Genomic DNA, 27,882 nt, shown 5'->3' with positions numbered 1-27,882 from the left:
CCCTGCTTTTTATGGAACATTCAAAGCATGGTTTTGACTCCATAGAAACAGCATTTTAATGTCAGTCAAATTAATAAAGCTCCAAAATTTACAGGAACCAATTTTAAACAGCATTGGAGCAGACAGAAGAATGCTCTTGCAAATCAGAAAATGGAGGACAGGCTCCAAGCTTTCTACATTTACTTTCTGAGTAGTTTGTTATGACAGCAAAGACCTCCTCTTCCTTAGGAGTTAAACTTACTTAAGCAAGGAGCAGCCTCAATCTTTCTTTTAGAGACATCTTTGTACGTGGTAACCGTTCATACCCTGTGGAATATTTGGGCAGACAAAGGCTTACTATAAGTTTCTGGCAACTTTTCAAGAAATCTAAACTAATATGAAGTATTTTATCCCACTATTAACTAATGTAATAAGAACAAAGCATTGTATGAAAAAAAAAAATTTAACCCTTGCCTTATGTGAGGAAAAGTAAGATCATTGCTAATGTTTCTGGGAAGCCTCCTAGCTACTGTAGAGATGGATCCCAACAGTGGAACACAGACAAATCTGTAACTGCAGTTCAAATGTAAACAGAGGACATCTGACAGGAATTATGTGAATTCTAGAAAAATATACATGCCAGGAAACAATCCTGTGTACTTCCAGCAGGAAAAATAACTGAGTCTACATTTATTTACCTGTAAGAGTAAGTAAAATAAATAAGAGTAGAACAGATTTGGCATTGAAAAACCCTGCAATTAAAAAATTGAGTCACTCCTCCAAACCATCATTAAAAATAAATTACAGCACATTTATTTGTCAATTGTTATTTCAGATTTCCAGAACAGTTGCTTGCTTTTTCTTCTCAAACCGTAGATACTAGAAAAAGCTTCTACACATATGTATAAATAACATGTATGCAAATCAGGCATTAAAAAAATCATGAAATATCAGGAGACTCACAAGAAAAATTAGTAGGACCATAATGAATATCATTATCATCTACAAGAAAAAAAATAAACCCAAAACAAAGCAAGGAAGACCATTTCCATCTTGGTCCTTATAGAACACAGAAGTTATAATGAGTTCTCCATGAGCACAGGCTACATAAGAAAGCAACACGCCTCCATGCAACCCTGTCTCCATCTTTCTCACTGATAAAGAAACTCAGATGCTCTGCCAGCAAAAGTCCTTTAGATCCCAAAGTCCTTGAGGTGGATGAGGACAGGTCACCCTCTATCCTATACCTCATACCAAATGAAGGAGCCCTGGGCACAATATGCAGAGAAGAGGGATGCATGAAAAGAAAACCCTGAGAAATTCTGCAAAGTCCTACAGACTGCAATATTGAATTTTGAATGGCTGAAGTGCTACCAGCAATTGGATCAGCTAAATGTAGGGATGCTCACATCTCAGTGTTAGCAACTCACTGATGGCAACTGCAGTTCTGAATGAGATACAGCACTTCCTCAAAAATGCACACCCTAGCACGTAGCACACCATTGATTCGTTCTCTAGAACTATCATATGTATTTGCAGATAGTGCTTTGAATCTGTATCAGCAAGATCAATAGTGCTGCCTTTTATAGATTGGAACTCTCCAGCCTCACAGTTACTATTTCAGCATATATGAAAGGCTAGCAGGACATAAAGGGATCACATTCATCTAGACGTGTTAAGACACCAGAAAAATCAAACAGGCAAGACTTTGGCTCCAAATTACTTCAAAGGTCAAGATGAAAACAGAGCACATTACCTGCCATATCCTCTTCTGAGCAGTACTAATATTTTCTTAGCAGTCTTGATGCCAAACAAACCCAGCCTGCAACAATGTTAACACTATAGCCAGTAGATCTTCTGACTTTCTAGAGTGACCTGTCAATTTACTCATCAGTGGATTATTTTTCCTTATCTAAGATTAAATTGGGATTAAATTGGGATTTATACTTACCAAAACACGTAAGCTTCAAAGGAGCAGAATATTGTCATGGTAGAGACTGCCTACTGCAGCCTACCTCTCTGCTCTCTGGCTCCCACAGCAGCTTCACAGTACTGATCCCTATGATTCCATCTGAGAAGCTTTAGGACAAGAGAAAAGGAGGTTTACTTCCTGCTAGAAAAACTGACTTTCATTTGCAGCCAGCCTCTGCCTTGATTTGATGTTGTAAGTGGAATAATTCAAAAGCCAGTACAACTGACCCTGTGTGCCCAAACACTCTGGTGATCACCCACCATATTTCACAAATTTTTACTGGAAAAAAATGCACATGGAGCAATAACTGTGTTGTACGGGACACTGTGGGTCCCTGAGGAGATCCTGAGCTGAGTACTGGATCGTGCAGAACAACTCTCCACATCGAGGAAGGCAAAACCCCACCTCTTGTTCAGCACTCTGGGCACAGTCTAAGGAACCTCCCCACATGCACAGGTGGCAACATAATTCTGAGACTTCACAAGATTTTTGTTTCATCTCAAAAGCCTTTGGGAGCCTATATATGTGATGGTAAAGGAACAGAAGTAGGATGAAACTTTGAGAGAAACAGAAACTGCTGTACTGCAACTTATATTGGACAAGAACAGAATATAGGCAATCATGGAGGCATCAACATAACTGCCCCTTCTTCTTGCCACATTTTCACAATCATTAAAACCACAATGCTATTTTTGTAAGAATTCAGAAAAATTATCCTAAAAAACTAAACTTGATGGGAATCTCAAATACATTTCTCTGTGGCTCAACATGTGATCATAAACTCAGATCAATCACCTTCTTTATAATTAATGTCAAAGTCAACAAAAAAAATGAGTGTTTCATTTTTATGGTAGCTGCCTTTGGGCTGCTTTGGGGCTGCATATGGTCCCAGTTGAGAACATTTTTTCAAATGCGTACTTTTGTCTGGTAGGCATCCAATCTCAGATGACCTCAAGTACTGTGGATGTTCTAGCATCTATATACATGTGCAACTGACATTATATGGATGGTACCCTGGAATAGATACAGAAATTTGTGTATTTTGTCCCTCTTTGAGACAGTAAGTTATATAAGAAGCAGTTTCAATGATTAAGGCAGGCAGCTAGAAAGAACAGACCTCAATTGCTTTCTTTTCAAAATGTATACTTGTAAATTAAGAAGCATTTCAAGATTAGGCATCTGTCCAATTCCTTTTATCATTTAGTGCATTATGCTAATGAGGATGCTGTTTCTTTAATTGTATCATTTGAAGAAAAAAATCACATTCAGTCCCTTGATCTTCTTTAAAACCAGTCCCATGCTTGATTCCCCTATAGGCTTTTAATCACGCTGCCTCAGTGTGAAATTCTACATTTGAGCAAAACTCTTCTCAAAACTGGTTCACTGAAAAAGTTTAAATTGTTTTCTCTCATTGCAGCTTCTCTCTCATTTGAGCTATATACTCTACCACTTGGCAGCTTTAGGAGGAAGAGCCATAAGATTTAAACTTGCTCTAGCTAGAATGAAGAGCAATGCTGACACTTTGAAGAGCAATACACACTGTATCTAATATCCTAAATGCCAGGACTTGTTAGACTGGGGTAGAGAGACAACTGAAGTGAGCTATTAAATAATAGCTTTCCATGACACTTCATAATAGAATTCAGTAAACCCTATTTAAAATAAAAGCATATATCATCAGCTGTTAAACTTCACTATGCCAAATTACTCATATATATGTTCATGGGCATTTGTTATTTGTCAAATACTTCACTGTGGCTTTTTTGTCTGTTTCAGCACACACACTACAGTAACTAAAGCAAATGTATGTTCGTATATCCATTTAGAGTTTAACTGCAGTATTTGTTAACTTGTTGTGCTTTCATCTTACACTGATAGACTGGATTTTGTTGAAACTAAGAACCAAATTGCACTAACATCTTGAAGCAAAGTATTTACAAACAAATATTCTGACACCTCATTTATCTGTTTTGCCATAAAATTGGCTTATACATTAATTATGAAAAATAAGCACAGCATGCTTTCATGCAGTTTTACTTTGAAATCCAGGTCACACTTTGTTTTGAACTTCAGAAAAACAATATGAATAATATAATTAACATATCAGAAGATTCTTTGCAAGTAACTTTATTTAAGCAGGCTAAACCAGGAGCTTATGGAGTTGTTGCTATTCTGTCATTGCAGACAAATCGTTTCTTAACCCTTGTTTATATACTTCACTTTATTTGACTAATCCTTCATATTGAAAGGATGTTTGGGGTAGGCATCCTCATACTAAGCCACACGATGCTGAATGAGAACAGTGTTCCTGACCCAAAACATCTACAAGCTAATTCCTGCTCTGTGGACTTGTTTCCAGCTGGGATGCTGCTCCTTAGAAACAAGTCAGTAACGGTGTGGTTATAGATGGGAAACCAGAAACTTGAGATTCATTTAGGTTGGAAAAGACCCTTAAGATCATCAAGTCCATTAACCCAGCTCTACCAAGTCCACCACTAAACCATGTCTCCAAGTGCCACCTGCACATCTTTTAAATACCTCTAGGGATGGTGACTCCACCACTTCCTGGGGCTGCCTGTCCCAATGCTTGATAACTCTTTCTGAGAAGAAGCTTTTCCTAATATCCAATCTAAACCTCCCTCGGTGCAACTTGAGGCCATTTCCTCTCATCCTCCTGCTTGCTACCTGGGAGAATTTCCATCTGGCTACAGCCTCCTTTCAGGCAGTTGTAGAGAACAAGGTTTCCCCTGAGCTTCCTTTTCTCCAGGTTAAACACCCCCAGCTCCCTCAGCTGCTCCTCCTAGGACTTGTGCTCCAGACCCTTCCCCAACTCTGTTTTCCTTCTCTGGACATGCTCAGCCCCTCAATGTCCTTCTTGTAGTGAGGGGCCAAGAACTGAACACAGGATTTGAGGTGTGGCCTTACCAATGCTGAGTAAGGCTTTCATAACCCACCTGAATACATACAGTGAGTCATTCTGCAGGTTCCCTACTCATGGCATTTAGTTGTCAAAATACCTTTGCAATGACATATTTCAGTATTATACTGTGCTTTTCTCAGGCATTTGCATTTCATCACCTCATGTGAACTACCCTCTATCTGTACACCCTCCCCAAGTCTAGATGTGAGAGTCATTTCTGGCAACAGAGCAAGACCACACCTTAATCAGCCACTTGCCTCCTTAGGGAGAATTTAATTTCTAGTTTCATGCTGTTTTCACTAAAGAATTTCTGGTTATCAGAGTAACAGCCATTTCTCATGACTATGCTTTCAAGACCTTCACAAAGAATGAGAAAAGAGAAGGTTTATCAGCTTTTGACCTCAGTTGCTTTCTAGAGCCAGCCCCAAAGCCAACTGCAGCATCAACTCCAGCTCAGGAAGTTTGCCTTGTCTTCACAGCAGCCAAGCAGTGACCACTGGCTTGCAAAAGGCCACATGGGCTGGGAGCTGCCAGCTGAAGAGGTCTGACCAGCAAACCAGAGCCTCCCCATGTCAAAACGAATAGCCAAAACACTTATGATTGGTGTACTGCAGAGCTAGAAATAGAAAGCAATTCTTTCACCATACTGCTGGTATTTGAATAGCTTCTCTTTTAAAAGGGCAAGCAGTTCATTCCCCTGAAAGCTTGCTTGCAATGGCAATGGCTGGGCTCCATTTTAGTAAATATTAGAATTGGCTTTTTCAAAAAGGAAGCTCAATTCTTTTAAAGGTTAAGAATGTAACAGACAAATACACGATTAAAAAAAAAAAAAAAACAAACCACAAAAAACCAAACCACTAAAAGGCACTGTACTTATTTATGAGAAATAGGGTGGGGAGATAAAGCCATGGATACCATACGCACAAGAAGAAAATCGGAATCTGGAACACTGGCAAATGACAAGCTGAAAGAGAGGCTGAGATCTGCTAGAAATCCATCAAGTGAGATATTCCTCAAGCTTGTATCCTCAAAGGTATGAAAAATAAAGCCACATTGAATTTTATTCTAGCAGAGAATCTGTTCTGGAAGGACCACTTTAAAAGTGTGGCTTTGGGAAAATCTGCAAATTTTGGTCACAGTTTAATACAAGAGAGTAGTGAAATCAACTCCAGCTGATGCTATATTGGACTCCTACTGGATACAGGTAAACTATTTAACTAGAAAATTATGATTCACTACAGGCAAAGGGCAATGCTCTAATTTCTTTTGCAAATGGAAAACAATGTGTAATCTTAACCAATACATAATTTATCTGTTTGGATATTTTAGAAAGACCGTTTCTCAAAGTTAAAAACAAATCATGTGCAAAACTGAGCAGGAGAAAAGAGTCACATATGAAAACATAAAAGGACCCACTAAGGGATGTTTTATTACATGCCAAAAATAAAAAGGAAAGTCACTCTGCCACAGACATGAAAGGAAGCTTTTATGGTTGAAGAGTCCTGGCTACAGAGAGTGAAAGCAGCAGCAGAGAAACCTGTAAAACAAATGCATAGTACATAACAGATGGAGCAAAGACACTTAGCAATGAATACAAATTAACATTGCAGATATGCAAGCAAACAATGGAAGCAAAAATACAGTAAAAAACTATGGTGAAGTTGATGGCAATAGGAGCTCCTCACTAAATGGAACAAGAATAAGAGAATGCCAAGCAATGACTTCAATAGCTGGTCATTCCAGACAAAAATTTACAAAAAATTCAGAAAAATATTTATTTCACAACTACTTCTCCACATTCAGAAAGATGCAAGATGCCCTATTCACTTGTTACAGTGATAATGACATCACTATAACTTGAGAGAGCTTTAAATACCTCTCTCAGTTTAAACCCTGCATTCAAGAACAGAGGATAGATGAATCAATAACTTTTCATTCAATGACTCTTTTAAAAACCATAGGTGCACGAAAGGTTCCCGGTGTCTGGAAAGACTTACTATCAAAGCAGCATTTACAAGGGTTAAGTGGGATAAGCAAAGCACCTATTGAGCAGTTAGACTGACATCAGTAGTAAGCAACAGCAGGGAAAGATTAGCACGGGACACAATCAATAAGGCATTGAAAGACAGTCACATAATTAACACCAATCAACACAGCTGTATGGAAAACAGGCCTGGTCATGTAAATCCGATCATTTGTATGCAGTGACATCATCATCTGATAATGGTATGTGCTGACAGGACGTATTTCTAGCCCTAATTTCACGCTACTCAGTGATTTAAAGTCATGCAATACATAAAAATCTGAATTAAGATTCACCATACTAAATCAACACTGCTCATAGCAAGTGAATTTCAAAAGTGACTAACTAAATCGATAACTAAATGGAGAACCAACATCCTGATAATAGAATCCATGTCAGTCCAGCAGGGAAAAAAAATGAACTTCCAATACTTGGAAGTTTAAAAGAGATACAGACTGTCTTGGAAGGCAAGGCTCATTATTTACTGAAAAAAAAATTTATGGTGACATGGTAGACTGATTACTACTGGCACCCTTTAAATCAAGACCTGGTCTCTTTCAGAAAGATGTGCTAAATTTAAAAAAAAAAAAAAAAAAAAAAAAAAAAAAAAGGACTACTAGTGAAATACTATTAATTCCTCTGACCTCCACAGAGCAGGCAAGAAGAATAGATATTCATGTGGTCCCCTTTGGTCTTTCAATTCATAAGCCTAGGAAACAATGACCCAAACATTAATCCTCAGGAATTTAATGCACAAAGTGAATCATGGTTAATCCATCTGATACACTGTAAAGTGTCTTGAGTATTTCCATGGGATTTCAACTGTAATCCAGTGTTAAGTTACTGGATGACTATTAAAATATTATCAAGTCACTTCCCTGAATTTCTGACTTTTTGGCTGAAAGCAGCAAAAATCTATCCTTATATACAAATAAGGAGGGATGGCATCAAACTCTTGACCCACACCTCCCCACATAGATCACTTTGACCTGTTCCTGGGAAGTGTTATTAACAGTAACACTACCAGAACAGTATTTCCATGGCATATATGAAAGCCTCCTAGCAGGCACAGCTGTGACTAACACTAATTTCATGCAATTAGGGTTGTGCTCTTGTATACCCATCATCTTCCTAAGCTGTGCTCTGAGATCAGTACAAGAGGTGAAAGTCACAATACCCCTGCTAAACATTATTTGATTCTGTCTGTTTGAAAAAAAAAAACAAAAACAAAAACCCAAACAAACAAACAAAAAAAAAAACAACCACACCACAGGGTTTTGAAAACACCATTCCTGGACACAATTCTGGAATGGGCAGGAGACTTTATACTTCCAGTTTTGCAGCAGGCACTGAAATTGCTACAAGACTCCCACCCCCAATGACGAGAAGGCACAGCTACAATTGCCTTTTAAACCAGAGTCATTTGTAACAATGGAAATGCATTAAAACATATTTCTGTACAATCTTTGCATCACTCAGTGTCCTGCCATGTTGTCCTCAAAGATAAAATGTTCATTGCACTGTGCATTCTCTTCTTTCACATGGGACAGTGCACAAGGCTGGAACATCCCACGCCACCCATGAGCCCACAAGATATCTCTTCTTTGCTGTTTTGCAATCTGACTGCTGCAGGATTGTGACCAGGATGTACATGCCACCCAGAAGACAGTGTCACTCCAGTTCAATCACTTATTTCACAGCCATAAGCACAGTATTTGTGACTGAGTGGGACTGTCACCAGAGAAACAGCTTTTGACTTTGAGTCTCCTCAGTGGAAAGAGCAATGCTTATGACATGTTGATGTCAGAACTTGTCCAGCCAAACTTTTTAATCACTTCAAAACAGGGGCAGGATCATGCCTGGCCACAGAAGATGCATACACAGAGGTTTCAGCAGGCACTGTTATTGCTCACCATGAACACAACCTCATGCCACTACAGCTCAGTTTTACCAAGATCTATGTCACGGTTATCTCCCCACTGACAAAGTTAGGCCTTCCCAAGCATGAAAGACTGTCTTCAAATATTTTTATAAAGCCTCAAAAAGTAACAGGATTTAGTTCAGATTTATATATAGTACATTGGTTCAGATAGTCATATTTTCAGTGGATATTGTGCCTAACAAACAAAGCAAAAATATTAAGAAAGCAAAGGCCTATTTTTGTTTGATAACTTCCCACAGTAAAAAAAGCCTCATGGTCTGCTTTGAAGTTACCTTTATCTCTACTGCTTACACAATTATTAAATGGAATTTTCATTGGATAAAATAGCACTATTCAAAAAGAATCAAAGACTTTTTGAAAGAGTTCTTTGGTGGCAAATACATTTAAAATATGAGATAAGACAATAGTACAGAAGACAAGCTTACCCAAAATGCTAGAAAAACAAGTTTTTCTTCCATTGGTAGTAGTTTGCTTTAGAAGACAGTACCAGGGTGGAAGCCTTAAAAAAAAAAAAAAAAAAAAAAAAAAAAAGGAAAAAACAAAACCAAAACAAAAGACTCATTAGAATTAGAGTAGGTAACAAGGGCACACATCATCAAATCTTCTGTAAACACAGTGCTCAAGATTAAACATCCAAGTCTTCTGATTAGGATCCTGTCCAAGTTTCCTGGCATTAACTCACAGACAAGCTGATCTGCTTCAGCACGGAGTGAAGTGAAGAAATGCACCTACTCTCAAAGGGGAAGAGGGTACAAAGCCTTTGTGAAACAAACTCCACATTTTCTGTTCCTCTTCCTTTGGAATGTCTTTAGAGTAAGTAAACACTGAACCCAAATTTAAGTACAGAAACTGAAGGGGAAGAACAGATTACACCCAGTCAGGTTTTAATATATTTACAGACATCATTACTTTAAAGATACTCTGTGCTACTTGACACCTTGTCCCCCTGCCATATTTTGATGTGATATGGGTGATGTGGTGTTGCTCAGGGACATTAGGCTGCCCTTGGTTGTGATGAGATCATCCAGAAAAAGTATGGAGGGAAAGAAGGAAAACAAGAAAGGGTGAGGAAGATCACCCAGAAAGCATACAGAAGGAGCTTCTCACAGAAGTCAGGAAAACATTGCAATCACAAAACCTAAACATTGTGAATCAGAGAATGTGAGTTATGTCAAAAGACAACAGGTCAAGGCAGAGAACAGAAAGAAAGCCAGTCCTGATATTTGATACGAAGTCATGAGATGTGCTTTTACCAATGGAAAAAAAAAAAACCAAAGTCAAACTGCTGAGATTAAGAGATGAAAAAAGAGCTGGCTCCCTCAAGCAGCACTGATCAGATTAAAAAGACAACAAAAAGAGATGAAAAAGGTCTTGGGTTGGGATTTTTAGAAGGAAAAATTTTATGGGATTTTTTTTTAGTTATGCCAATGATGTGCATTTATTTGTATTATGATGGGAAAGAGACAGGAGATAGAGTGAAGAATTAAGACATATGAGTGTATGGAAGACAAAGATGAAGGATCTGACTGTGGGACAAGCAGAGCAGGCAGAGTTTAAATGAGACCTGAGAGTATAATAAGGAAAAGAGCGAGAGAAAGAATGGAGAAGGACGGGTAAGGGAGGAAGGGGAGATCATACCAGTCTTTTTTTCCTTGTGGTAAAGACCAAGTGGAGAAAAGTTAGATGAGAGTCTTGTAAAATATTAGAAGATGGAAGATATAAATGGCATCTTAGGAGAGAGATTCAATCCAAGAGTCTTACAAAATGTTTTGTTCACATGCAACTGATGGTAACCACTTATGATACATTTCACGTAAATGTGATAACATACCAAATCCAAAGTAACTCTCAGCAAAGCATGCACTAATGGCTATGAAATCTGTATTTTAATACAAAATTCCAGGTACATTTTACATTTTTTCCCCCATATTCTATTCCCCAGCAATGCAGGTTGCTTTTTTTCAAATAACTCAGTTAAATTGTGTGTTCAGCCTCATTAGCCACCATCACCATTCCCCTGCAGTTTTAATTAGATAGGTCTCTTTATGCTCAGCAACCTCAATCCTTTCCTCCCAAACAATCCCACAATGTTGCTTCTTTTATGTCATTATTCTTCAAATGCTCCCAATTACACCAGAGGCAGCCCAGGTGATCAGGGCAGTGCAGAGCTCTCCCATGGAGATGGCGAGGCAGGATCTGCACCCAGCAATATGCACACACTCCCTGGGCAGGGCTGGGTTGCCCTTCCACGCTGTTTCACCCATCTTAAATAAGAAAATTTAAATAATGACAATTTATGACAGACTCAAGTGAAGGGTCAGACCCTGTGTAAAGACACCCAACCCCAAACTTTTCCCAGTAGCCTCCTTCCTGCTCCATGAGCCATCCATCACCTCCACACCCAGGCCATGAAATCACAGAACAGGAACGAGGCCCCTACACCCCACCAAAGCTGGGGGTCACAGGTGTCCCTAAAGCTCAGAATCATTCCTGGCTGCAGCTCTTCCCCCACAGCACCCACCCTGGCAAGCCCAGCACATCCCTCAAGGCATCAAGACATGGCACCATCCCACAGACAGAACAAAGCCTCTCAAGTACCTGCTCCAAAGGTCTGACCAAGCCTTTGTTCTTTTTTTTTTTTAACTAGCACAGGAACAAAGGTAGCAAAACCATAAGATGAGCAGTTTTCAGCTGGAAATGGAGGTAAATGCTGATGTTTCTGAAAAAAAGCACAGAAGTGGCAAAGGATCAGGTCTAATCATGAGGAGCCGGACAGGAAGTTTTAAAGGCAGGGCTCCTTCAACCACTATTTTCAAGAAGAAAGACTGTAAATCCAGCAAGCATGGTTGGCAGAAAACCCCTCAGAGCAAAGGACCTCTGCTCCATGGCTGTCCTGCAGCCCCAAAGGAGAGCCTGTTGAGCTCAGCACCACTCCCAGGTTATTCCTGGCTGCCCAGGGTCAGCAGCAGCACAGCAGGGATTAAAGCAACTTAGATTTGTTATGTAAGGGACATGTTGCTCATGGCTTCTCTCAAATCCCAAAGATGCTGCTATTATGTAATAGGAACAATCAAACAGGGCAGCTTTTCTGTGATTTGATTTTTTAAAACTGCTGAGCAGCTAAAAATGAACAGCAGGATTCTGTCAGTATTATGTTTTCCAGTCTAAATCCAAGTTTAACCTTAAAGATGCTGTAGCTTACAAGAACAGTGACTCAGCTCTCACTTCACTCAAGATACAGAAAAGTAAAACAAGGCAAACTTCATCCACCTCCCCACCAGGTGAAGAGCCCAGCTTTTATCTTCTGAACCAAGCCCAAGGGCTTTCATTGTTTCAGCATCAGTGTCTTGCTGGCTCTACTGACATTCAAGGATTACTCATATGAATAAAGGCTGCGGACCTGGCTCTGAACTTTGCTGCTTGGATTGCATGGTGGCTGTGAGCCACTCTGACACTTGGGCTTTCATCAATGAAAAATGCAAGCTCATTTGGCCAAGTCTCAACAGTTTGTCTTCTTAGATTATTACTGTAACAATTCTGATGGTAATGCACACAATTTTGCATGATATATCTGTGCAAAATGTCACTTTAAAAAAACATGCCTATCAATGCAACAAATTTCATTGTTTCTGCAAGTCACTTAACTCATACTTGGGGCATGCTCCAGCAATATCAAGGATGGATAGATGCATACGTCTCGGAGTCCTGGTTGCTAATTTGATCAAGCTGCTGTCATATCAAGATTAGCACTTCAGCCAGTCTGGTTTTGTTTTAGAAACTTACTAAATTCCACCTTACAAACCATGCCTAAAGAATTTTTCCTTTTTTTTTTTTTTTTTTTGTTTTAATGTTTTCTAAGTTTGAGATCTGAAAAGGAGAAAAGCACTCTTTGGATGTAGATCTGATTTCCTATCTATTCTCCTAGACTCTCAAGCTTTTAGCACATTGAAGAAACAGTCCAGCTTCAGTGCTCATGCTAAACACTCGCTGTGATCCTTCTAGCATCAAACCCCAAACAACCTATCCAGACTGCGATGGTGACACAGCAAACCTGTCCAAAGCACTTGTACCTGATCTCTCTAACATTTCTAGTCTTGTTCATGCAGTTTGGTTCCACCAAAGCTCATGTGAATGGTTTCCAGAGGTTGTGAGGCTTCCTTTTTAAAGCCTCACTATTATATCACACCAAGAGCAAAACAACTTCTCAGGCACAGAAAGAGAAGGACTTTAAATCCCCATGGTCTGATAGACCAGAAGGAACAAATTCATCCTTAGACTATGAGTCTGCTGAGCATGGTTAAGTGTAATTTACTTTTAAATTTCTTATCTGTGCCCAGTATCCTGCCAGCTTTCCCTGTGCATAGCACATCATGATTCCTCCCAGCATTCTGTCATGAGCAAACTGCATCAAGCTCAGAAATACTTAATACAAAGCTTTATATTTTTCTCCCATCACCATCTAGTTCTTGTCCAGTAACACTAATATACTCTGGAGCACAGAAACACATTATTCAGGTAATGGTCCCTCTGAATTTTTATGGCAGGATAAGTCTGAGAATTATATGAGACCTGCCTCAGACTAAAATCATCGGTGGCTTAAAAGGTTGTTGATCCATGTGCCCCATGGGAAACTTGGCAGAGAACACAGGCCAGAGGGCAAAAGCACTATCAGTAGCTCTATTGGAGCTACCCTTGCCTGCCAGACTGGCTCTCTGACAGCCCTAGTACTTTGCCATAACATAGAGCACACTGTGGGGATAATAAACATGGAAGTCAACTCATTTAGGATAAGCTATCAAACAGTTAAAATTCAAAAAGTAAAATTTAATAGAGAAACTAATTTTCCCGGTATCTCTTTTAGAGGTTTGTTTACTTTTTAGCTATGATTTTAAAGGGAAGTCATTCTCCTGTAAGTGCTTGGTGATTATGCGCATGAAGTGAGACACAGCTTCGCAAAGAAGAACAAGTTATACCTTTCTTCCAGCTTTGCATCCCATGCAGCAGCTGTTTCAAAGCAGTTTATAGCCCTCAGGCTCATATAAGGAACAGCAACCTGTATTACACCAACATCTGAATTGAAAGTCACAGCTGCAGGCTGGCAGGGGAGCCCAAGAAAATTTTGATGCTTTTGCTAGTTTTGTGGATTGCATAAAATCACTGATCTGCAAGTTATGTCACTAACAGCAAAAAACTGGTAACTGCTGCTACACCAGATGCTTCTGAGGATTAAGCCATTTTCAGAGACATTTGATATTGAGACCTCTGCTGGAACAAAACAGACTTCACCATCCACAGTCCCCAAATGCTCTGCAAAGATGAGCCAGCACACTTCTCCCAGTATTTGGAGAAGCTAAGGCATGGTCTTAAACCAAAGTTCCCATATTTTTACTGGAATGAAACTTGGATTTCCTCACCTTCCAGCCAATGGAGCACTGGTGCAGTATACACTGTGCCACTCTACATCACAAAAGTGACAATAACTTTTCCTTGAGCAGAAAACTGTTCCTGCCCTAAAATGTGAAAATTCACTATCCCAGGAGCTTAGAAACTGTTTGCCTGACTGCCAGCTTTGTAGCCTCTTAATTTAAAAAGAATATACAAATCCTTAAAGAAATTACTAAGGTAACTGCTTAAATAAAGTCTTTTAAAAAGCAAGGTCTAGCACACAAGTCTTATGAGGAGCAGCTAAGGGAGCTGGGGTTGTTTAGCCCGGGGGAAAAAAAACGTCTTGGGGGACCTCATTGCTTTCTACAACTGCCTGAAGAAATGTTGCAATGAGGTGAGGGTGGGCCCCTCCTCACAGGTAATAAGCAACAGAACAAGAGAAAATGGACTCAGTTTGCACCAAGGGAGGTTTAGATTGGATATTAGAAAAAAAATCTTCACTGAAAAAAGTTGTCAAGCACTGGAACAGGCTGCCCAGAAAAGTGGAGTCACTATACATGGAGATATTTAAAAGATATGTAGATGTGGCACTTGGAGACATGGTAGTCTTGGCAGTGCTGGGTTAACAGTTGGCCTACTTTTCACATGCTTTCAATATTTTACATATGTGTCTTTTGGTTGCAAAATACTAACCTGGTTCTCTGTCATAACAGAGAAACATGGGACAGAGCTTTAATTGAGATAAATCACTTGGTTGTCAAGTTACAGCAATTTACAGAGGCTAACCATTTCTCCACTTGCTTTGCACCTTACAGACCCTTACTAAGAAGGTATTTCTTATGAACTCATTGACAGGGGCCAGTCAGGGGGTTTCAGCATTTGGTTGTACTCTGGAGATCTTTCTGGTCACCTTAGATGAAGTGTTGGATCTTATCCTCTTTCCAGTCCCCCACCGAAAAACCCGGAATAGCAAGATGATACCATATAACTGCAATGGGCAGAACAACAACCAAATCAGGTTTCCAGAGAGTACAGCATCAAAAATATACCCAGCAACAGAAAGTGACAACATTCTCAGGCTCACAAGGATGCTAGTTATATTAGGATAGTGCCAGAGTAAATTATACAAAAATCCATCTGAATTACTTTCCTAAAGAAAAACTGTTTCAACAGGCTTGAGTTTGCAGTAAAAAAGTTCAGGTACAGAACAAACCTCCATGCACTTAAGTTTTGCTCTCCTTTGCTACTTTCTTTCCAATTTCAGCTGCTTATGACTTCTTTAACAAAACTGACCACAGCAGGTTTGGTAATAGTTGCAATTAAACAATGTCAGTATAATTATAAATAACTTCTGATAAGAAGCAGTACTTGTCTAGGGAAAGCATTCGCTAAATCAGCTGTGTCTCAATAGCCTTTTTAGCAAACCTCAGCATCCAGACAGGGAAGGAAGGGAAGAGATCCTCTTGCACTCTCGCTGCTGGCATTTCAGCAAATATTTTCACCCAGATGTCCATTATTATGCCTTGATCTTTTCTCCTATAGAGCCTCCAATCAAATATTAAACCAACCATTGTGTATGAGTCTACTGTATTGTGCTTCACTTTATCTACCATTATATGACTTTCCAGAGAACACACATTTAACTGCAGTGGGCTGGAACTCTGTCCTACACTGGTTTCTGGTGCTTCCTGAATGAACTTAAGAAACAGAGAACACACACCAAAAGTTGAAAAATCTTGGTTTTCCTAACTTAAGAGAGAGGACTAATTCTCACTGGTTATCAAGTCCCCTGCACAGGCTCTGACATGCTTTACAGTTGTGGAAGCTGCACTTCTGCTGTTAGCTCTCCTCTCCTGTCTTCCTAAATAAGCTAGCATTACTTACTATAACATAAATGCATTTTGCATAAAAATATACACTCCAGAATTGAAGGCCAGGACTTTAAAGCTGCTTTCCTGCTTGCTACAGTTGCTATCACTAAAATAAAAGATAACACCCTAGAAAATTTTACCACAGAAAAAGCTTTGCTGTAAAGAAATGAAAAACCACTTATCTGACCCAACCTGCCATTGGTTAGATCAGTAGCCAAACATCAACCTCTGTTCTTAAAAAGATAAATATACAGAGAAACATGGTACCATATCAAAAGCTACTGCAAATAATGCCCATGGACACAGCCTTGCAAAGATTTTCCTCAGTGCCTGTCCTATCCCATCATCCCTTCCCTCTCCCCACCCCACCCGCTCTCAGGTAGCAATTTCCAAACTCACAGTGCAGCACTGAAACAATCGCTTACAGAATCCCCCTTCTGTGCCTTTAAATAGAGCCGATTCTCCAGAAATTAAGGTGAGGCTCAACACCATAGAATGAGAAGTTAACCCTCATTTGCACACACGTAGCTCGCTCCTACCGCTCTCCGGCAGCACGGGCTGAGCTGCTCTCCACAATAGATTGCATAAATGGGAGACAAGTAGCTGGGTATATTTAATTGCATTGGAAACAGACAGACTGGTAAAGGGTTTATGTAGCATGGGATACAGAAAAGCCCACAGCCCTGCTTGAAATTGGGGATGAGAAAAAATAAAACCCACAAACACTGCACTGGATGTAGAGAGCATAAAACAATCCCTGTATGAAATCACACACAAACCAAAACAAAGCATTTATGCATCACATTACACGCGGCTCGTCGGCTGCCAAGTGCCTCCTTAATGCAGTCATGCGTTGCAAAGTTAACCTGCATGCAAACACTTGACATGCAAATGATTTTGTTACCGATGCCTTAGTATAAGCAAATATTTCTGATGCTTGACCCACAGAGAGATGTTTGGGGTTTTTTTTTCTTTTACCTTTGCAGTTTCTAATGCAATGATAAATGTCAAGGCTCCCGCTGGCTTACTCTTTTCATGTTTAGCGCAATCAGGGATCATTGGCTCCCTAGCAGAGGTACCTGTAGGGAGCCGGTACAGCCAAGGCACACAAGCCCCCTCTGCACTGTTACCTTCGGGAGGCAGTGATGGGGACCGGGGAGAAAGAAGCAGGATCAAAGATAGAGAGGGACATAAAGCAAAGAGGAAATAGGTACCCGTAGTCATTTAAACCGAGTTGGAAACGACCGACCTAGATGAACAGCTCTTCAAGCAGAGGCATTTTACTTGAGTAGGAAGACCTGGATTCGCTGCCCTATCTTCCACACGCTTAGCTTTCCCTTCCTAGAAAAACGCTACTTTTCATTCATTGTGGCTGCGTTACCTTCCATCATTTTTCGGAAAAATAGTGGGATGCTGTTATAGGCCATGCAAGGGGCTGAGAGGAACAGCAGCATTTCAGCCCTGCGCGCCCGCGGGTTGCCGGCAAGCTCGGCACTTGCCCTGAGCCCTCCGCTCGCCCATGCCGAAGTCTTGCCCGTGTCCCGGGGTTCCCAGTCTTGCCGGGACCCTGTTTCCCCGGGCACTGCCGCCTCGCTGACACGCTACCGGCGTGCAGCCGACAATTCCGATCCGCGCACGGACGCTGCGGGGAGAGCGAACCCCGCTCCAGCCAGTCCGGTCATCGGCATCCCCGGAACTTTTGTCTGAATAGATTTCATCACAAATATTATCCACCCTGATATGCCGCGCTTGCTCCCCCATCGCCCGCCCGCACTAGGGGTCCAGGAGCAGCCGCCAGCCCCGCCGCGCCCCTCCTGCGTGGGAGCCATCCCCATCTCCCGGAGCTTTTGCTCCGCGTCCCGTGCCAGTGGGCGGTGAGCATGGAGCAACGCCAGTGCCAGGGCGATGCGGGGCAGGGATGGGGGCACACCCCGGAGGCGGGAGCGGAGCAGGGCTGCCCGTGGGAAGCGCGGCGCTCACCTGCCTCGGTGCCGCTGCCGCCTCCCGCTGCCGCCGCTGCCGGGCCGGGCGGACGGCGCGGGGCGGGCGCGGACCGCGTTTTTATAGCGGGCAAGGCCGCTCAGCAGCGCCCCCTGCGGGCCCGCCCGCGCACCGCGCCCGCGGGCAGCGCACCGGCGCCGCGGCACCGAGACACGGACAGCTCGCGGACGCGCTTGTGGGGCGCTCCTGTCGCACCCCGATTGGGTTTTTGGTTGTGTGGGGGTTTTGCTTTGGTTTTGTGGGGGGTTTGGTTTTGTTTGGTTTGGTTTTTTGGTTTGGGGGGGGGTTTGTTTGTTTATTTTTGGTTTTGGTTTTTTGTTTGTTTGTTTGGGGGTTTTTGAGTTTGTTTGGGTTTTTTTAGCTTGTTTGGGGGTTTTTGGGGTTTTGTTATCGTTGTTGTTTTCCTTTTTTGGGGGTTGGGGTTTTTTTCCCAGGTTAGCGCCCTAGGTGGTTGTTAGTACGTTATCGAATGCGATTTTTTTTTTTTTTAATTGGGGGCGGAATATGTTTAGGGTCAGCGTCTGCGTAACGGTGCCTCAGGATGGCATCAGGCAGAAACGGGACTCGCTCGTGGCGCGGCTTTTCTGCTCCCCCGCCTGGCTGCCCTCCCGTTCTCCCACGCTCCCGAGTTCATTTCTCTTTCACTTTAAAAGGAGCAAGATAGTAGAAAAATAAGTAAGTAAATACATAAAAAAATACGAGCAGAGACATCGATTTGCTTTTCAGCAAAACTTGTAACTCGAAGGGTCATCTCCATCACTTTTGCTATGCTTAAACTGCAGCCCAAGGGTTTTACTCTCGTAGCGAAGAGAGCTCTGTGGTGCCGGCAGTGGATCTTTCTTTTGCTTTTACAGCCTCATCTACAGCTCGAGCTACAGCTCTCTCTGTGGGCATTGTTACATTCCCGGTGCGCTGGCGCTCATTGTTTCAATCAGCTGTTAAAATCGGCAGCAGGCACGAGATCAGATGGGAGTTTTATGATCTGTGTCTAATGCTGGGCAACTCAATTAATTTTTATGAAGTCCTCTGGGCAAATGCATGAAGATCTGTTCGGGAGGGGGTGATGAAGGGATTCCTAGTTTGTGAGGCCAGCCAGATGATACGCAGAATCCTCCTGTCTGGGAGCCCCCGCAGTGATGCCTGGAGACACTGGGAGAACAGCCAGGAGCTTACACAGAGGTATGAGACAGAGAGTGCCCAGGAGTCCAGGGAAGAAATGACCATTACCTCCATCCCAGTGCCAGCCTGGCACTTCAGCAGTTGGGATTCAGAACAGTATTGAGGAAAGGCTTCGCTTTCCCAGTGCCTGTCTGGTCAGGCTGGTGTTACAGCCTCATACAGTCACTGTCATAGGATATATCCTTATTTCCCAGGCACACAATAACTTCCTTATTTCTGCCTGTGCTCAAACACACTGTGCTTGCATCTGTCTGCAAGCTAAAGTGCCAAGTACCATCCCTGTGGCACCATAAGGGTGTCTCTTATCCTTAAAGGACCTTCCTTTAAGGTTTGTCCTCCTGCTGAATAAAGCTGTGTTCCTCCCCCCACTCCCCACCCCCAGCCACACCACGCTGGACTAAATGCTACGCTTCAGTTACAAAGACAATGAAGATAAAGGATCTCAGCTGGTAAAGACACTGAGAGCATCTCTCTGGCCAGCACAAAGGAGGACCCTGACAAACCAGGCACTGGCTGGTTTATCCCTGGTGGTTTAGGACATGAACCCTCCTGCCTCCCAGCAAAGCAGGCAGGACAGGAGATGTGCCTGCACCTCAGCTCACAATTCAGAATATTGTTAATGTTCAAGACTTGAACTAAATGGCTAAAATAAGGAGAGGGGATTCTGAAGAAGTGAATGAAGCCATCCTGCACCTCAGCCATTGATTTTCAGAAAGCAGCAGTGCCGTTTTTCTTGTCCAAAGGCATTACCATGAAGCTGTTGATGACAGGGACTTAGCAGGCTTACACTGCCCTCTTTTACATCAGTATTTGAAAGGACCCACTGATTCTATTAAAACAGGGACAAAAAAAGAGAAAGTCCAAATTTACCCAAAATATTAATCAGCCTGAAATATCTATTATTTGGAAAAAAAAACCCAGATTCATGCCAGCATCAAGTTGCTTCCCTCAATCATTTCTGCAAAGAATCGTGGCTCCCTTCCTTTGACTTCTGATCATGGAACTACTGCACCCCAAAAGATAATTCATGCTGTTATCACACCTAATTAAAAACTCCTTAGCTGTAGAATATGGGCCTCACTTTAGTTTTAGATTCTGTGGAGAACTGAAATTATCTGCTGTAGATAATTCACATAAACTTGTTTTTCCTCAACATTTGGAAGAAAGATCCTTAGCCTATACAAATATTCAATGAAAGATTTCTTATGCAAATCCAACAAGCAGAAGGCATAACAAAAGAATAGTTGTTTATGCTGTAAAGAGTAAAAGAAAATGATGAGAAACTGAAGGGTGGATGGCTTTTATACATGTAGGCAGAGCAGTTCCAAGCTGAACCCACTTTGTTGATGTGTTTAAGAACAAGCTGCTGCAGCTACAGAGAGGTGGCAGAATACCCTCACACACAGACCTGGAAATAGAAGGCAGTGAGGATGCCCTGGCTCAGGGCAGGGACAGCCTGCCTTGGAGCATACTGGACTGGATAGGGCCCTGATGGAACTGGGGATGGCACAACCACATGCCTTGGCCATGGCTGGCCTGTCAAGCCCCCCAGGTCTTCCCTCCCTGTCGTTAAGAGCATGGATGGTGGGTACACTGGAGGCCCTTTTGCTGCACATCCAGGCTTCATCCCTGGTGTTTAAACAAGCACCAGGATACCTCAGTAGCTCTGATTGTACTGATGGACATGGTGGGACCTGGGAACTGGCTGGATTGGTGATCAACCCTGCTGATTACCTGTAAGTGTGCTGCAAGGCCAATGCCGTGTAGCCTGGCACAGCAAGACAGTGCGTGGGCACAACCTGTGGGGTGGCACACAGGAGGGATTGTCCCCAGCAAGCAGCAGAGATGGGACTGCAGTGCTTCCCATTTCCTTCACCCTAGGCAGTCTGCTAGCTCTGTCACAGGAGGTTTTTCTGCCACAAACTTCACTCCAAGTCATGCAATCTACACCCTGTTTCATGCAATAAAACACCATCCCTGTGGGCTGCTGCACAGCTTTACATTTGCTCAGACAGCAGAGGTTGGGAAGAAAAAAAGAAAAAAAAGGAAACATCTCTGCATTAATACCAATGTCTTAGGGCCACAGGGGCACCAGATGGGAGACTAGGATCAAGCTCTGTGCTGCATGGATATAGCCAGTCTGTGCCCGTGGCAGCTCCTGGCTCTGTTTATGTAGTGATAAATACAAAGCCGGGGATGCCAGAAAGCTGCATAAGGCTCATTTCTCTGCAGAAATAAGCTAGAGACACAATCGGTGTTCAGCTTTGCAGATTATCTGGGAATGATGAAAGTCAGGGGAAAAAATAGCCTCCCCTCCTATGCTTAGATAAAGCTGCAAAAGCTGCAACATCATATTAATGCTATTAGCTCCAGAAGATTTTTAGAAGGTTCTTGTACCAGGGAGGATGCAGCTTGGATCTGCATGAGGAAGGGCCCACAGAGAAGCTCCTGGGCTGCAAGCACTGCTGAGGGCACAGGAGAAGGGGCTGGAGCTGCTGCCTGGGGGCACAGATATGCAGTTGCCTGGTGCCCAGCTCTGTCTGAGTAAGCTGAGCTGTCTCCTAAGGGAACTTTACCTTAGTCTTCCAGGTCTGGTCTGCACACAGTTTATGAGCAAAATCATTGCAGTTGAAAGTATGATTTTTATATATTCTTCTGTGTTGTGTTTTTTGTTGTGGTGGTTTTGGTTTTTTGTGGGGTTTTTGTTTGTTTGTTTTTTGATTTTTAATTTAGGTAGTTACTGTAGTCCTAGCAGCTATTTTTATTTAAATTCCATCTTAAACTTCAGTTACACTGGGTATATCTCAAGTGCTGACATACTTGTCCCAGTATGAGGCTATTTGATACTAAGCTAGGTATCTTCTTCTCTTGAATAGCTGTAACACAGGCACTTTTCCATTAACACAAACGGTGACTGGGTCACTTAAACTGTTATCAGTTTAGTTGAAGTGGGACAACTCTTGTGTCCCAGTACACACTGAGAAGCTGGCTCTGTCTATGACTGCTGCACTTCTCATCAGAGGAGAGACTGGCTTGACACAGCCTTCCAAAGAAACCTGCACTGCAAAGATGATGGGGAGCTCTATGTAAATTACAGCCAAACCAACTTATTCTCTCATCTGTGAATGCTGGCTGGCTAATTTAATAAGAAATAAATGGCTGCAGTCAGGGCAAATCTATCATGTAAAGCAAACAGTCTTGCTCAGAAAAATATCAAGTTAATCTATGAAGTTGATTTCTCCTTCATTTAAATTATGAGGACTATTCTTACACTCAAGTCACTAGTGACTGAAAATCCTGCAAAAACATTGCATTAGGCACGCTAACAGCAACAGTAACCTGCTCATTTTTGAGTAGAGTACAACCAATTGGTTAGGATGACTTCAAATACTCCTCAAATGGCTGGATTATTTTAAGCTGTAAATTCAAAATCTTCTGGGATCACAATAGTTGCTTCTCTGAGCTGTGTTACTGCTTGATAACAGCAGTGAAACACTGCAGACAGATGATAAAGCGGTTTGATGTGAGCTCTTGTGAATGACACCATGGAAGAAATCTGTCCCATGAGACCTGAGGAATCCCAACCATGAAGAAGAGTAATTGCGGTCAGATAAAAATGGCAGCTTGCATAGCACATCAACTTGCTATCTGAATAAATATAATTGAGCACATTTACTTGGGCCAAGGGGACTTTTCCTGTGCATAATTTCTAATCATCATGAGAAAAGATTGCACAATGTAAGTAATATTTATACAGTCCATTTTTTCCCCCAATTTGTACTGAAGAAATGTTACAGTTGAGAAAAACTCAGCTGTTGAGGCAGCCCAAACAGTGTGACTCTGTGTAGATCATGAATTTCTATGGATTCATGCAGTTGCATATACAAATGTGTGTACATATACCTATACGTGACCGCACATACACAACCAGCAGTCTGTTTGCAGATTGCCTGTATCTACTTCCTTTTGAGCCACAAAAAATCTAGAGTGCCTAGATCTAAACAGTTCCTGTTCAAATAGCAGCACTCAAGACAACAGGATAGTCGAATTGCAGAAGAACCACCTCCCTCCAATTCCTCTGCCAAGAGGTGGGATTTAGAGACTGTCAGAGTTCAGAACAGGAAAACAAGGAGCTCTGATGTTAAGCCTGGAGTGGGCTTTTGTGGCTGCTTACACACCTTGGGCTGCTGCCATCAGGTGACAGACTGCACCCAAGTTGCACTTTATTGACCGTGGCTGGGGAGGTCTGATTCTCCAGTCCTTCCACCTTAATCCCAGCCTCCTCCCTTATTTCCCCAGCCCTGCTGGTTGGTGAGCCCACACCAGAGCGAATGCATTTCACTAACCCTGCTCAAACCACTCCAGCTCTCATCACACAGCAGGGCTGCATTCCTGCTCTCCTCATAGTCTCCCCAGCACTTGCTGGAGCTGCTCTGTGCCACCCCAGCTCTGCAAAAAACTAGCAGGACAACAAAGGTCTTCTCCTGAGTTTACACATTGAACTGCAGCAGCAGCAGGACTGCAGTGCAGTACAGCACAGCACTGGGGATGGAGGGCAGGAGGCAAGACCCTTGGAGGCAGCAGAAGGGTGGGCTGAGGGCTCTCTGGTTTAGATAGTTCAAGTGGCTGGCTTACACCAGACAGTCTGGTTTAAGGTGGTTCATTTTCTGCCCAGGTTGATGACTGACTGGCAAAAAATGGGGGAAAAAATTAAGAAAATTGATCTGCCTCACAAAGGAGTTCAGTGAACATCAGCATTGATACATGAGGTGGAGTGGGGGGAGCAGAAAAGGTTAAGGGGAAAGGAGAACATGGAGAGAAGAGAAGGATTTCAGCTTTTGTCAGAGCTGGTTAGATTGACTCAGTGTACCATGCAGCTCTGCTCATTAAAATGCAGCTAGTCACCCAGAAAACCTTCCCTACACAAAAGAGGCTGGACCCCTGTTCCTTCCTGTGTACATGACTGAAGGGGCTGCCCAAGGAATGCCATGGGAAGGAGCAGGTGGAGGGAAGGGTGGCCAGTGGGAGTCTCTGTTGTGAAACCACAGCCTGAGTCTGAAAATTCTGCCTCACACTATAGGCTGACTTAAGGAACTGAGGTGCAATTTTTTAAATTTCCAGAAAATTTTAGGAAAACAGTCCTTGTGGAATGTAATAAGTGGTTGGACTTCCACAAATAGGAAGCAGAATAGGCTGCAAACTGTGGGGTGCAATAGTCCTGACTTGTGGTAAGATTGCACACCAGCCATACAGCCCTTTCAGGCGCCCAGGAGCACACAGAAAAAAAAGGGCAGAAAGAAAAGACAGGTAATGGAGTCATCCTGTATGATCAGCAAAGGAACAGGGAACAACAGGAAGCAGAGGTGCAGCCTGTCCAGGAAGCATGGGTAGGAAGAAGGATCTGGACCTAAATGTAGGAGCATATTAAAGTTAAGTTATTGATATGCATGCACCCAGCTCACCTCTGGCAGCCCAGAAACACCCATTTGTCCGTGTAACTTACATCACATCTGTATCCATCACTTTAGAGATCCACAGGGATCATTCAAGCCTATGCTCTACCAACCATCCTCATTACTGTGTTCTCCATCCTTTACCTTGATTGACTCTCAATTCATCTGAGGAGGAGGGAGAGGAGGAAGAAGATGTGACTATTAAAAAGCAGTAGCAAGAATCCTCTCAAAAATTTTACATCAGATGTTCAGCTTGGCTGGTAAAGTGACTGAATTCACTGGATAATGAACCAGTTTTTCCCTCAGAATTAATGCAAGAGAGGAGGATGTGTCAGGGACTAAAGGAATATACCTTACATACACAAGAACAGAGTAATATTTTGTGGAGGATGAAGACACAGGATTGTCCAGATCTCACCTGAGGAGGACAGAAGAAATCCACTCTCCTGGCTGCTTTGTCCATGAGAATGAACACCCAGCATCTTTTACTGTGAGTGTTTTTGATGCCTCTTTCTGAGCAGCCACGTTCAGCATCATCTTCCTCAAACAAATCAAGATCAGTCAAGTCAATGCAGCGTGAAGGGCAGAAATGGAGGATAATGCCTGAGTGCTCTCTCTCTAAACAAAGCAGCCAAGATAATTTCCAACACTTACCTGCTCATTAATTCTGACGAGAAAAACTGCTTCCCTATCCATTGCATGGCTAGTGCTCAGGCTTTTCAGGAACATATTCTCAGTGCGAAGGAGACTATAGCTGTGTATTTCTTCTGACTAGCCAAAGTAGGGGCTGAAGGTGCTTCACAACTCTCTCATGGCTCGTGATTTCAGTTCTCTAAATGTTGCTGTATGGAGAACAGAAAACCCAAACGCACTCCAAACTGGAGCTTTATATCTGAAGATGTCTATGCTGTGGGGGAGCCAGGCCTGTTCAGGGGACTTAAGCAGGTTGGATACAAGACAACATTGCAGTCAGGTGTCTTCACAGAGGGTTATGGACCTTGCCTGACCTGCTGGATATTCCCATTTAAGAGGTTGATAGCAATGCAGTGGTCAGACCAAGTACTTGTAAAATCATACCCAAAGATCTCCTCAGTTGCCTGCTGGTCTGATTTATACCATGGCTTTGCAAATCAGCAGTAGGAAACTACATCCTGCTCTCACCATTTACCACTGTTTGGACTTGTGACAAACCAGGTAGAGGAGAAGAACAGAGTAGTTCTTTTAACAGAACATTAGTTTCTGTTTGGATTGCTTGTTTTGAAAATTCACAGCTTAGGATGCACTGTAAACAGTGACCAGGGAACAATGAACATAGCCAAGCCCTGCCTGAACCAAGCCAATATTGCTACAGCAGTGGTAGATCTACATGCCTTTCTCTACACCTCCTCCTGGGAGAGCTGGGAACTGTCAAAATCAAGAATAAATTGAGAACAGGGATGGCTCAGCTTTATCATGGTATCTGCTGGTTTTCCTCAGAGTATGTTTAGATAATGGCACTAAAGAAAATAGAAGCTGGTTTACAGTAGAGCTGCTGTTACCTGTGTCATTCAACTGCTGGAAAAGCAGCACCAGGTAATTTTCAGGGAAAAGTCACTGTATATAACTATGTGAGGGAGGAAAACAGCTGCAAATGAGGACTAGGAGGAAAACAACAGCAGTCACAGCCAGGAAAGCAAAGGGAACTGACGCTCATGTGGATGCAGAATAATGAGCTTTGTGCAGCTATGACTGACAGTGGGGCTTATCAGCAGCCCGAAACGGCAGGGATGTTCCTCCAGAAAATGATATTGCAAATGAAGTGGAAGAATGAAAAATTATGACAGTGACTCTGACAAGCTCCAAGGAAAGCGAATTCTTCAGCAAGTGCTTTAGCAGGCCCATAAGCAGCAGTGACACTGGCTGCAGATTCTCTCCTGAGGGCACCTCAGTCCAGCAGCCACAGAGAGAAGGAGAAGTGGGAAAAGAGCTCAGCCCTAACAGATTTCTGCATAATGCAGACCACTGAAAAGCTTCAAAAAAGGACCATTATTTATATAGCACTTATATTAAAACCTGTGCCATCTTATGTGCCATCCTCTTCTCATCTGTCAGTGTTTTCTGGCTTTATGGCACCATCCAGAAACAACCCAGTTGGACTGTCAAACTTTTGATTCTCACACTTTAAAACCCAGGGTTCAACGACTGGGACCAATAGGCAACTGCCCTGTGGGATCTGGGGAGAGTTTGAGGCATTTTCCCACTTTGCTTTCCACTGGGACAAGGTTTCACTTCCCTGAGCCTGAGTTCACCTGCAGAGACATCACAGAGTTTGGGATGTTCTTGCTGAAGGTAACTCCTTGCCAACGGGGACTGCAGTTTAAAGAAGGGGTGAGTGGAGCAGGAGGCTAGCTGAGTTCATAGGCCATCTGCAGGGCTGATGGTTTGCTGGGGTTTACCACAGCCTCCATAGGATTTGTAGGCAACAGAAAAGAGAGACACTCAAGAAATAAGGACCCTCTTCTGCCTTCCCTAAGAGCAGAGGGAGAAGGCTGCTCCAGGGCTTCCTAGAAGCATCAGTTATACAGGCTCCCCCAGAGCAGGCCACCTGTCAGCCTCCTTTGCCATGGACATTTCCATTTGGACACTGCCCTTTGCCCTTGGCTTTGCTTTATAATGAGGCTATGTGGCCTCTGAGGCAATTGAAAGAAAAAAAATTAAAACTATGATGTATCTGTTTTTCTGTGAAGAACACATTTATAATTGAGTCCTACAGACAGAGCTGGAGGACTGAAATGGGATTGTCTCCCACTCCCCGTTTTCTTTCCCCTTAGCACATACTTGTTTCACAACACTTTCCTGCAATAACCTCAGAGATGGACATGTTTTCATTTCAGGCACTTGACCTATTGTCCTTGGGTATTGTATTTAACCAAACCCAGCTCTAAGCCCCTAAGAATGAATGGATTACTATCTCTCTATGAATTTTGAAAAAATGCTGTAGGAAATGTCAGCTTCACAGTTTACAGGGTTTGTGTTTAAGGAAAAAGTATTACTGTGCCGAACAGTGAATTACCAGCTCCTAGCTCCTGCAAATGAGACTGATGCAAATCTTTCTCAAACATCTAAAAAAACCTGGGATTAAAACTGTTCTGCTGTAGTCCAAACACTGCCCTGATAG

At 42.6% G+C, this 27,882-nt stretch overlaps 1 long non-coding RNA gene across 1 annotated transcript; it reads right to left on the bottom strand.

The window, feature by feature from the left end:
* Positions 1–6,274: 6,274 nt before the first annotated feature.
* LOC136285928 (uncharacterized) lies at positions 6,275–18,121 on the bottom strand. The gene is made up of 4 exons (XR_010719592.1): positions 18,073–18,121; positions 11,435–11,555; positions 9,262–9,335; positions 6,275–6,408 (listed from the first exon to the last, which is right to left on the bottom strand). It is a non-coding gene; the product is annotated as an uncharacterized lncRNA (long non-coding RNA).
* Between the last annotated feature and the right edge of the window lie 9,761 nt (positions 18,122–27,882).

Source organism: Chamaea fasciata, unplaced genomic scaffold (genome assembly GCF_029207755.1).
Source record: "Chamaea fasciata isolate MVZ Bird 193981 ecotype frontalis unplaced genomic scaffold, bChaFas1.0.hap1 SCAF_2, whole genome shotgun sequence".
In the NCBI taxonomy this organism is placed as follows: domain Eukaryota; kingdom Metazoa; phylum Chordata; class Aves; order Passeriformes; family Sylviidae; genus Chamaea; species Chamaea fasciata.
The sequence above is the reverse complement of the archived record's forward strand: the minus strand, read 5'-3'. Positions and strand labels throughout refer to the sequence as shown.